Consider the following 9,383-nt stretch of genomic DNA (forward strand, 5'->3'; position numbering starts at 1 on the left):
TGCAATAGTACAACTTCTAAATTCCCCATGGAACTTTTTTGTAAGTTAATATGGTAGATGAAGTGTGGAAATGGCATAGTTCTTACTGAAGTGCTCTTTCCTTTGCTGCTGCTACCTTTGAGAAAAGCTGCAATTCTTCTCAGAGTATTTTTAACCATTGGCTATTTGGATTCAAAGTTGAATTGCAAAGATATAAAAAATCTTCTGTATATGTGATGTGTAACTTTAAGTAATACTTTTTTCTTTTATCACAAAAAATGACCTGTTTGATACGAATCGTTGAGGGTTTTTGTCACATTTTCCTTGTTAATCAAGTCAGAAATCCAAGGTGTGACTAAGAACACTCTTGAATTAACTGTGCCAAACTCCTCTAAAACTGTATGATAATTCTGTAGAAGGAACAGTTGACCTCTGTAAACACAATTCTTTTTCATTTTAAACCACACATTTGTCAACAGATACTCATTTACTCTGTCTGTGAACTTGAAGGCTTGGAGGTCATCAGAGAGGAATCTCACCATCTAGGAATAGTCCTAAATCTAATTTGTAATACAATTTTAGGAAATTCTGAGTTTTGTTTAAAATTGTTTTGAGAGCTATATTTATGTACTTCTTTTATCCAGAATTGTGACAGATTAACTTCTGGTTTTTTTTTCCTTGGTGTAGGTGTGGTAAAAGTTTCCATTTTCACTGTGACTTCAGTGCACATCCCGACTATTGTAGCAATCTGTTAAAGCAATTTATTTTTAAACAGAAAAGTAGCATATTTACCCCGTGTTGGGTGATCAGTCCTGTTCCCTCTGACCAAGCTGGGTGACATGAGCTCTCCCTTCTGTAGTCGGAGGTGTGAGTGCCCCGTGTCCCTGGTGAGGGACGAGGCACTCCCCTCATCCAGAAATTGTATGTAAGACCCAGGAGAACTGCGTAGGCTAAAATGCCTCCTAACTGAGGCAGCTGCAATGAGTTTAGTTGCCCACTTGAAATGCTGTCAGGGAGTATTGTTTGGCCTGGTGTGAAATGCACTCTTGAAAGCCTAGTTCCATTGCTCAGCTCAGCAGGCTTTTTTCTAAAAGTTTCCCAATCCTGCCTTGTTGAGGAAGATAGCAAGGATTGTCAGTACTTGTGGGTTTGGATCCCATGGTTATTAACACTTCACAGCCTACAGACAAAAGATCTGTTTATGCCTTGGGAGAGTTAACAATTCATCTCCTGAGCTGTGTGATCTGAGTGAGTGCAGTGCCTCATTTGGGTACCAGTAAATCAACAGAGAGTCGATCCTGCTCAAAGCAATAGACTCTCTTTTGTGCTCATTTGCAGAACCTGGTTATCTTTTAAAATGTGATTTCAGCATACCTGATGCAAAATTGTAAAAAGGCTGTGTTTCTATCACCTTTCTGATTTAAAGGTGTATATGAAATACTCTTTTCTTTGCTTTTTACATCACTAGATCCCTGTGATTAACAGTTTTGTAAAAGCTTGTTCCTTTCTAAAATTGAGTAAACTCAAACGTTTTGGAGAAGTATGCTTGAAAATAGAAGTCTGCTTTTCTTTTTAGGGAAGTAGGATGAAAAAATTGATAAGATGATTTGGAGAAACTCTTAGGGTGATAGTTCATGAAAAGTTTCTGAAATCTATAACTTCTTACATTGATTTTAATATTTCAGTGTATTAAATATTTTGTTGTCAGTGGAGGCCATTCATTAAAATGGCCTACTTCTTCCACTTCTAGATAGACTTGTGTTTGATGGGGGAAAAAAAAGTAAGTCAAGCTGTAATAAAATTGATGTTAAAACTAGATTCAGAAACAAAGAACAATCCAAAACTGCATACTACACTTTGGCCAACAATCCAGGATTGAAGGGCAGTGAGATAATTCTTTTAGAACAGCTAGTATTTTGGATTGCTGCACAAAATTAGTGTAATTAAAAATTTATTTTGCAATGCATTAACTCTAAATTTTATAATTTTTAAAAAAAGTTATTACAGTTGTGTCCTGATACATCAGAAGAAAATTTTCTTGTTAAAAAAAACTATTAACAGCTGTGGTTTCAGCAAAGACTTTAGTAAACAGGCAGCAAAGTTGTGATGTACTGAATACATATAGGGCATATATGTATATAGGGCACTTTTTACCTGCCATTAAAAGCTTATAATACAGCAAATTAGATAGCTGTGGCACCCATTTTTAATTGCACTTTATTAATTTTAAAAATGTGGTGAAATATTGATAAAATTTAATGTTGTAAGCTTGTGTCTTTGGTTTTTTATGCAAAAAAAGTAAATGCATGGTAATTAGCATCCTAACAAATGCTTTTGAATGTAATATCTTATTAATGGCTTAAAACTTCTGTTTTTAACAGATGCATTGTAAAAGCAGACTCTTGGCATGTCACCAGGTGTCTTTTCTGTGGGCATATCAAATGGAAGGAGTGACTCTTGTAAAAAATAGCTTGGTTTTCTTTTCTTTTCCATTCTTCAGTACCAGGTGACATTAGCTTGCTGCTCATGGGACAGACTGTTGGTACCAGTTAGGCTGTATGTAGGAGTTTCCCTTTTTTATGGCTTTAATTTTCCATCAAAAGATGAGTAAATACCACTTTCAGAACTCTACAGGAGAATGGTAAGTTAGGCGTTCTGTAACTGATGTGTGGAATCAGTACTTGCAGAGAGGAAGTATACTTCAAATACTCATGTTCTCAGAGGGTATTTCAGTGGATTTCAGTGGAGTCTCACACAACAGGGGTGCTGTTTGGGTTATCTGTGTGAATTCTTCAGTGGTAAGAATTACATCTCTAAAGCCTACTCTACCTCTATAAATACATGCTATCTTGAGTGAGCTCCATAATTTAATAACTTAATTGCTTAAAAATATAATTAATTGGTTAATAAAATATATGCACAGGAAAATGAGGGGAGCTGGCTTCATATATAAATTCTTAACAATTTCAAATTATGTACTAAAGTTTATTAAAAGTTAAATTAGTTAGAGTGTTTGGAAGAGAATGACTTCCATCTTTACTTCAAATATTGTGGGAGAAGATTACACATATTGCAGAACTAACAACCTAAAGGTAAAAGCCTACACGAGTGAGCAAATGCATTCAGGCAGCTTTAAAGAGGAGAGGAGGAGTCTTTGAGTACACACCTCGAGATCCAGATGTCTTCTTACTGTTGTGCTTGGAACAACAGCAGATGGATACATAGCAGAAAGGTTTTGGTGTTTGTGTCTCTGTTCACGATGGAAAATGAAATTGTATTCTTCAGAATTTTCAAGCTGCATAAAATGGAATACCAGTTGTCGATTATTGTATGAAGAGGACTTTTTCTCATGACCTTGTGTGTGTTTAAGCATATGTATTAACAAGCTTTATGCAAAAGACCATTTAATAGAGAAGTCTGAAAAATCCTTTTGTGATGCTTCTGCTGAGCCACTTGGAGGAAAATAAAGGGCTGCTTGACAATTACTTCAGCTTAGGGTCTGGTGTGCTGTTGGCTGCTGCTGAAAGCCATCAATGAAGCAAATAGAAAGGGACTAGAATTTTCAGATGAAAAAGTGCAAGTGTAGAAGACTTTGAAAACTATTGCAAGCCCCTTTCATATTTTAAAACCCTGCTGTACCACAGCATTATCTGGCTACAAGGAGTTCCTTGTAGAGAAAAAAAGTTTGTTCCTGGTCAGATCTCTCTGTCTATGGAATACAGGCAGAAAAAGAGTGGTACTTCATTGCTGATACCCTGATTGATGGCAGCCAGATGGAAATAGTGATAATATTTGTGAACTTTTAACCTTCATCCAAACCTGGATAAAATGTGTGTTAGGTAAAGCTTTTAGGATTTTCTGAAAGCAACTTGAAAGTTGTTTTTATGGCAGAGAAGATGAAATATGTGCTGCCTGGGTTGTTTAGAGATCTGGGATAAAGCATCAAGTCATACTTTTAGATGGTAACACTTGGTAAGGTTTCTTATCCATTAAAAATTCCTACTAGCTACCTCCTTTCAAAGTCTTGTTCTATTTATAATAACCAAGCACTTTATAGCTCAGTAAAGAATGGAAGGTAGCTATGAAGAATAAATCCTATTGTTTGGTATAAGAAATATTTTGGCAAAATTTCTTCTGAGAACAGTTTCATTGTGTGATGTCCTGCACTGAGAGGGCATCTGTTTAATACGAAGTATATACATTTTTAACCTAGTTGTAAGTAAAAGAAGTGTCTGTAAGAGAGTGAAGTATGAAGAGATCAGCATGGCTTGGTAGCAACCACATAATGATTCAGTGTGCTATTTATAACTTCCTACTTACTGAAATTGAAAATATAAAAGCAATTAAAATATTCTGTATTGTATCTTTATTTTTAATCTGTGTGTGGGATGTCAAACATTGTACTTGTCTTGTGGACAGGACATGCTTTTATGAGCCTATAAATATTTAAGTATATGAGAATCTGCACCCAAATGGAACATGTTGCATGTAAATTGTCTTCTAAGTTTTTAAATTTTGGTATTTTAAAAAATTTGCTAGGTTTGAAAGCAACATTTAAATATGAATACTAAGCTGTAATACAGAATACAAAATTTTGAATGCAATGTGGTTTTGTTTATAGAAATCCTATTCCAGTTTCACAAGAAACATCAAATCATAGGGGGAAGGGAGGAAAAGGGCTAATCATGAGCTCGGCTATTTAATTTGCACACTTAATATGCAAACATCCAAATGTCCTGGATTTGTTTCTAGCATGCATTTACCAAACAGTGTTTTCTTCAATATTGACAGATACCTATTTTGTAGAAAAGCACAGCTAACCTGTTATAAAATCAAATTAGAAAACCTGTTTGGAACAAATGAGTTACAAGTTAGGCATAAGTAATGGAGCCTGTAATTCGAAAATGTTTATATAATCTATTTAAAAAGAAACTTGATGAGTTTATCTAACTTATGTGCAGAGCCAGGATGAAAACTGTAGATTCTGCTAGATTGATTTCTAGTAAATCTTGACAATCTGGTCAATTCTAATACTGTCACAAAATGTCAGGATCACATTATTAAATTCAACTAGTAATGCGACCTGTTTGGAGTAGCAATCCTTATCATGGCACAAGAACTTAAACATGCACTATAACAATTCTGAAGATTGGTAATAAAAGTAATCCATCATAGCAAAGTGAATAATTAGGTATGGGTTTAAATTTACTTTCTATTACAAGAAAGAATCTGAATTATTTGTTAGCATTTCAGTGATATTGTAAAGCATTTCTGTATTTTGTTTGAACAGTTTAGGAGCTTGCATAAAATTATATTGGCTGATTTTTTTTCCCTTTGATATATGCAATAATGTCAATAAGCAATAAATTGCATGTTGTATGCAAGGTATTGGTACATCATAATAAAGGAAAGGAACACAGTTTCTTATTTTGTGAATTTTTCTTTCTTAATATGGTAAAGAGCTTATGTACCTATAATGAGTACATCATGGAAGAACAGTTTGGGGGGGTTAAATTCTGAAACAACTGGCTTTTATGGCATCTTGAGATTTCATGCTGTATCTTACTTATTTTAAAGAAGGTGAAGATGGGTGTATGAGGTCTGAGCCCCACTGTTGCTCAGGTGGCTGGAATTTTAAATGCTGAAATTCTATGTAGGACATCACTGGGTCCAGAAATGTAACTAAAACTCTAAATTTGTATATTGGGGAATTGTATGTTATGTAAAATTGTGTATTGGGAAAGAACTTTTTGGATTGGGTAGTATAATTCTAATGCATTGTCTTGCAATACCACGTGTGTCAGGGCATAGACTGGACAGTTTTCCGAAGGCTCTGGGGATAAAGAGCTGTTGTCAGCATATTATAAATATGATACACTACACAGTCCCTTTCTGAATACTAAGATGGGCAATTAAGTTCCTCAGTATGGCAATTCCCAGGTTCTGTATGTGCATGGAAGCATGAATTCTGTGGTAAAGCCCACAGGTTTCTTTGAGCATCCCTAGAGATTGCTGGTTTATATCTTAACCACTGGCTTCCAAACACAGGTTTCTTTGGGTTTTCTTGCGTTATGCAATGGTTAAATTGCTAGAAGAAAACACAAAGCAGTCCAGTGTTTTTACTTTTTTTTGTTTCATTTTTTGAAGGGTATTTAGTTGCATTTATAAATTATCTACTTAAGTTACTAATTTTACACTGCTAGTGTAGTAAACTATTCATTAACTAATGGGTATATTAGAAAGTGAGTGGGAGTTTCTGGGAACAGATGTTCTTTGGGGTCAGATGCTATATAGGTCAGATTTGCAACTGCTTGAGGAAGGAAAATGGGGCTTGGTAGGAGGCTTTTGTATTGGCACCAGGCAGCTTTTAACACTGAATAGTGGGAAGGAAGGACTGAGCAGGCTGGGAACAAGGGATGCCTTTCAGTGAGCCATTCTTAAACTGATGCATTCAACAAATCTTGCTTAAAGTGTGAGAAACATTATCTCTCCCTTAGATGTAGGATACAGGAAGTATTTTTTATATCCACTTGTCTCTCATATTTGAATGCGCAGGTGCTTTTCATTTTCTCCCCAATTTTTTTTTTTTTTTTTACTCTTTGTATTCTTGCTGAAAACTTTGGTTTCTCTCCTCATATTGGTGTGATAATTTTGCACTAAGATTAAAAAATAATTCAATCTTTGCAATGGATATCTGTCATATTTTAGAAGGTGGGCTACTGTGGTGTCTTCTTTTGCTCTGCTTTTCTGGAGTTCACAGTGCAATATGCCTATGGGTAGAATGTGTTTCATTGAGATCAGGACCTTGGTGTTCTTTGTAAAGAAGCTTTACATTGAGTAAAAAAGTTTTTGCTACTTGGCTCATCTTACAATAGTGAAAACTATTATCTGTACAATGACTAATAGTGCAGTTGTTGCTTCTGGTGGAGAGTGATGGTGGAAGCAGGGAGACAGCATACTGACATCTACAGCATTGTGTACTTGGAGAGGAAGGAGTAGAAGCAATTTGCCATTTGAGAACATCAGAGAGAGAAAATCTGTTTTACCATAGAGTCCTTCTGCCACTGACTTGAAATATTTAGAAGCAGAGATTTCAGTTGCTCTGTGGGAGGATCTTATTAAATAGTGTCGCTAAGTGAAGACAGGATGGGTGACTTGTGGCTGTTCAGCCTGGAGAAGAGAAGGCTCTGTGGACACTCCAGAGCCCCTTCCAGTATGTAAAGGGGCTACAAGAGAGCTGGAGAGGGGCTTTTTACAGAGGCATGTAGTGATAGGACAAGGGGGAATGGCTTTAAACTGAAAGAGGGCAGGTTTAGATTGGATTCTTCCCTGTGAGAGTGGTGAGACACTGGAACAGGTTGCCCTGTGAAGCTGTGGATGCCACAAGGCCAGATTGGATAAGGCTTTGAGCTACCTGGTGTAGGTGTCATTCAAATAAAAGGAGAGGTCATGGGGCATTCCCCATGGGGTCTCTCAAAATTTTTAGGGGACGCAGCCTCCTTTTTATCCTGATTTCCCGGCTGCATTTTTCCTCACTCTTTCCCCACTGGCTGAGGTACTTCAGAGGTACAGACTCCCTGAAACACCTAATACCCCCCCACCCCGTTTTTCTTGTTCCTTGTGTCTCCATTCTTTTTCTCTAAATCCAGAGATTTAGCACAGTCTTGAGTGAGTAGCAGTCTGTGTCAATTAGTGGAATTCCTATGGAATTTATGGTTCCCTCCATTGCTTTTTTTCACCTCTCTGTATCTAGCCATATCTACCATCATGCCCACAGTTTGTTTGTAAAGACACCTCCTTCTCATTCCTTTTGTGGGGAGGATGTCCCTGCCTATGGCACAGGGGTTGGAATGAGAGGATCTTTAAGGTCCCTTCTAACCCAAACTGTTCTGTGGTTCTGCACGTGTAGCAAGTGAAGACTTAAAATGATTGCTTAGTGCTGCTTACACAGCTGTTACTGTGAGTGTAGTCTTGGATACTGCAGTAAAGCCAAATACGCCTAAACTGGGAAATGGTGGAGGGAATCAGAATGTTTTCTAGGGCATATAGCAGAGATTCAGTTACTGACATAATGCTAAATTTCTGTCTTAAGGTTCTCAGTATGCTGTGCTAATAATTCCTGTATGCAGAAGGGGTGGAAAATAATTTCCTCTTAAGTAATCAAGACTATAAAAGGGCAAAAATGACTGCAAGGAGGAATATTTGGTATTGCTTTATACTTGTATTTTTATTTCATGTTCACACTGAATGGCAATGTCCTTGTTAATAAGAAAGATCCTACTTTGAAAGATGGCATGTAGAAGTTATCTTAAAAGCACTCTTAAAAAGAATATATAAAAGCTTTTAAAATTCAGGCAGTTATATATTTTGAAATACTGCTACTTAGAACTATTTCAGTGTGGTTTAGAATTTGTCTTTTTTGAAAGAAATGGGAGAGAATTGCTCATTTCAGTATGTGCGTACATCCTTCTTCCACATATGAATTTGGGTTTTCTTCATCCTAAGCTACTGTAATGTCACTTGAAGATTAAATTATTTTCTCCTTTAGTTCTATTTTTAATTATTACAATGAAATATAATATTTGGGGAAAAACTATGGTTATTTTTTAAATCAGTTCTAATTGTTATACATTTATAATGAATGTTTCTCAGCTCCCCACCTGCTTTTTGCACTTGACAGCCTCTGCAGAGTCCATGCGGTGGGATGAATATTGAAATAGCCCTGTGGGGTTTGTACCTACTGTTACAGCCAGGTCTTAGCACTTGTTGGTCAGACGGGGATGCGATGAAGGTAGTACTCTGTGCTCTGATGCACAGTGAGCTCCATCTTCTGTGTGTTATGCACGGTACTTCACACATACAGGTAAAATGCATCTTCTGCCTTGGAAATAAGACAGTATTCTTAGGAAATCTTAAAAGAGCTGTGATACTTTTCTCGGTTAGTTGATGTTTAAAAATAATCTTAAGTAACTTTACTATCTCTGCAAGTTTAATACTAAAAATTACACACCTTTACGGTATCGGTGCTGCTAGTACGTTGTAGGTTCCTTCTATACTTAAGCAATTGTTTGCGGCTGTAAGGGGAAATGATTTCACAAACAAGCCCACAGCACGAGGTACGAGCACTCGTAGCTCTCGCTAGCGCAGCCGCCCGGGGCTTCCCGCGATCCTCGGCTGGCACAGTTCGCTGTCGTGGGCAAGTTCACACCCAGCTCTCGTCCCTGCCCTGCGCCGCCGCGGGCTGCGAGGCCCGGCCAGCCGTGCGCTGGGCAAGGGCGCAGCCCCGGGGCCGGCGGGGACCCGGCCCTGAGCCCGGCGGCGGGAGGGGACCCGCTGTCGTGCCCGCCCCCGAGAGGGGACCGGCCCCGTGCCCGCCCCGCTCCCGCAGCCCCGGCGGCGGGCGG

The sequence above is a fragment of the Motacilla alba genome, chromosome 8 (assembly GCF_015832195.1).
Source record: "Motacilla alba alba isolate MOTALB_02 chromosome 8, Motacilla_alba_V1.0_pri, whole genome shotgun sequence".
Lineage (NCBI taxonomy): Eukaryota > Metazoa > Chordata > Aves > Passeriformes > Motacillidae > Motacilla > Motacilla alba.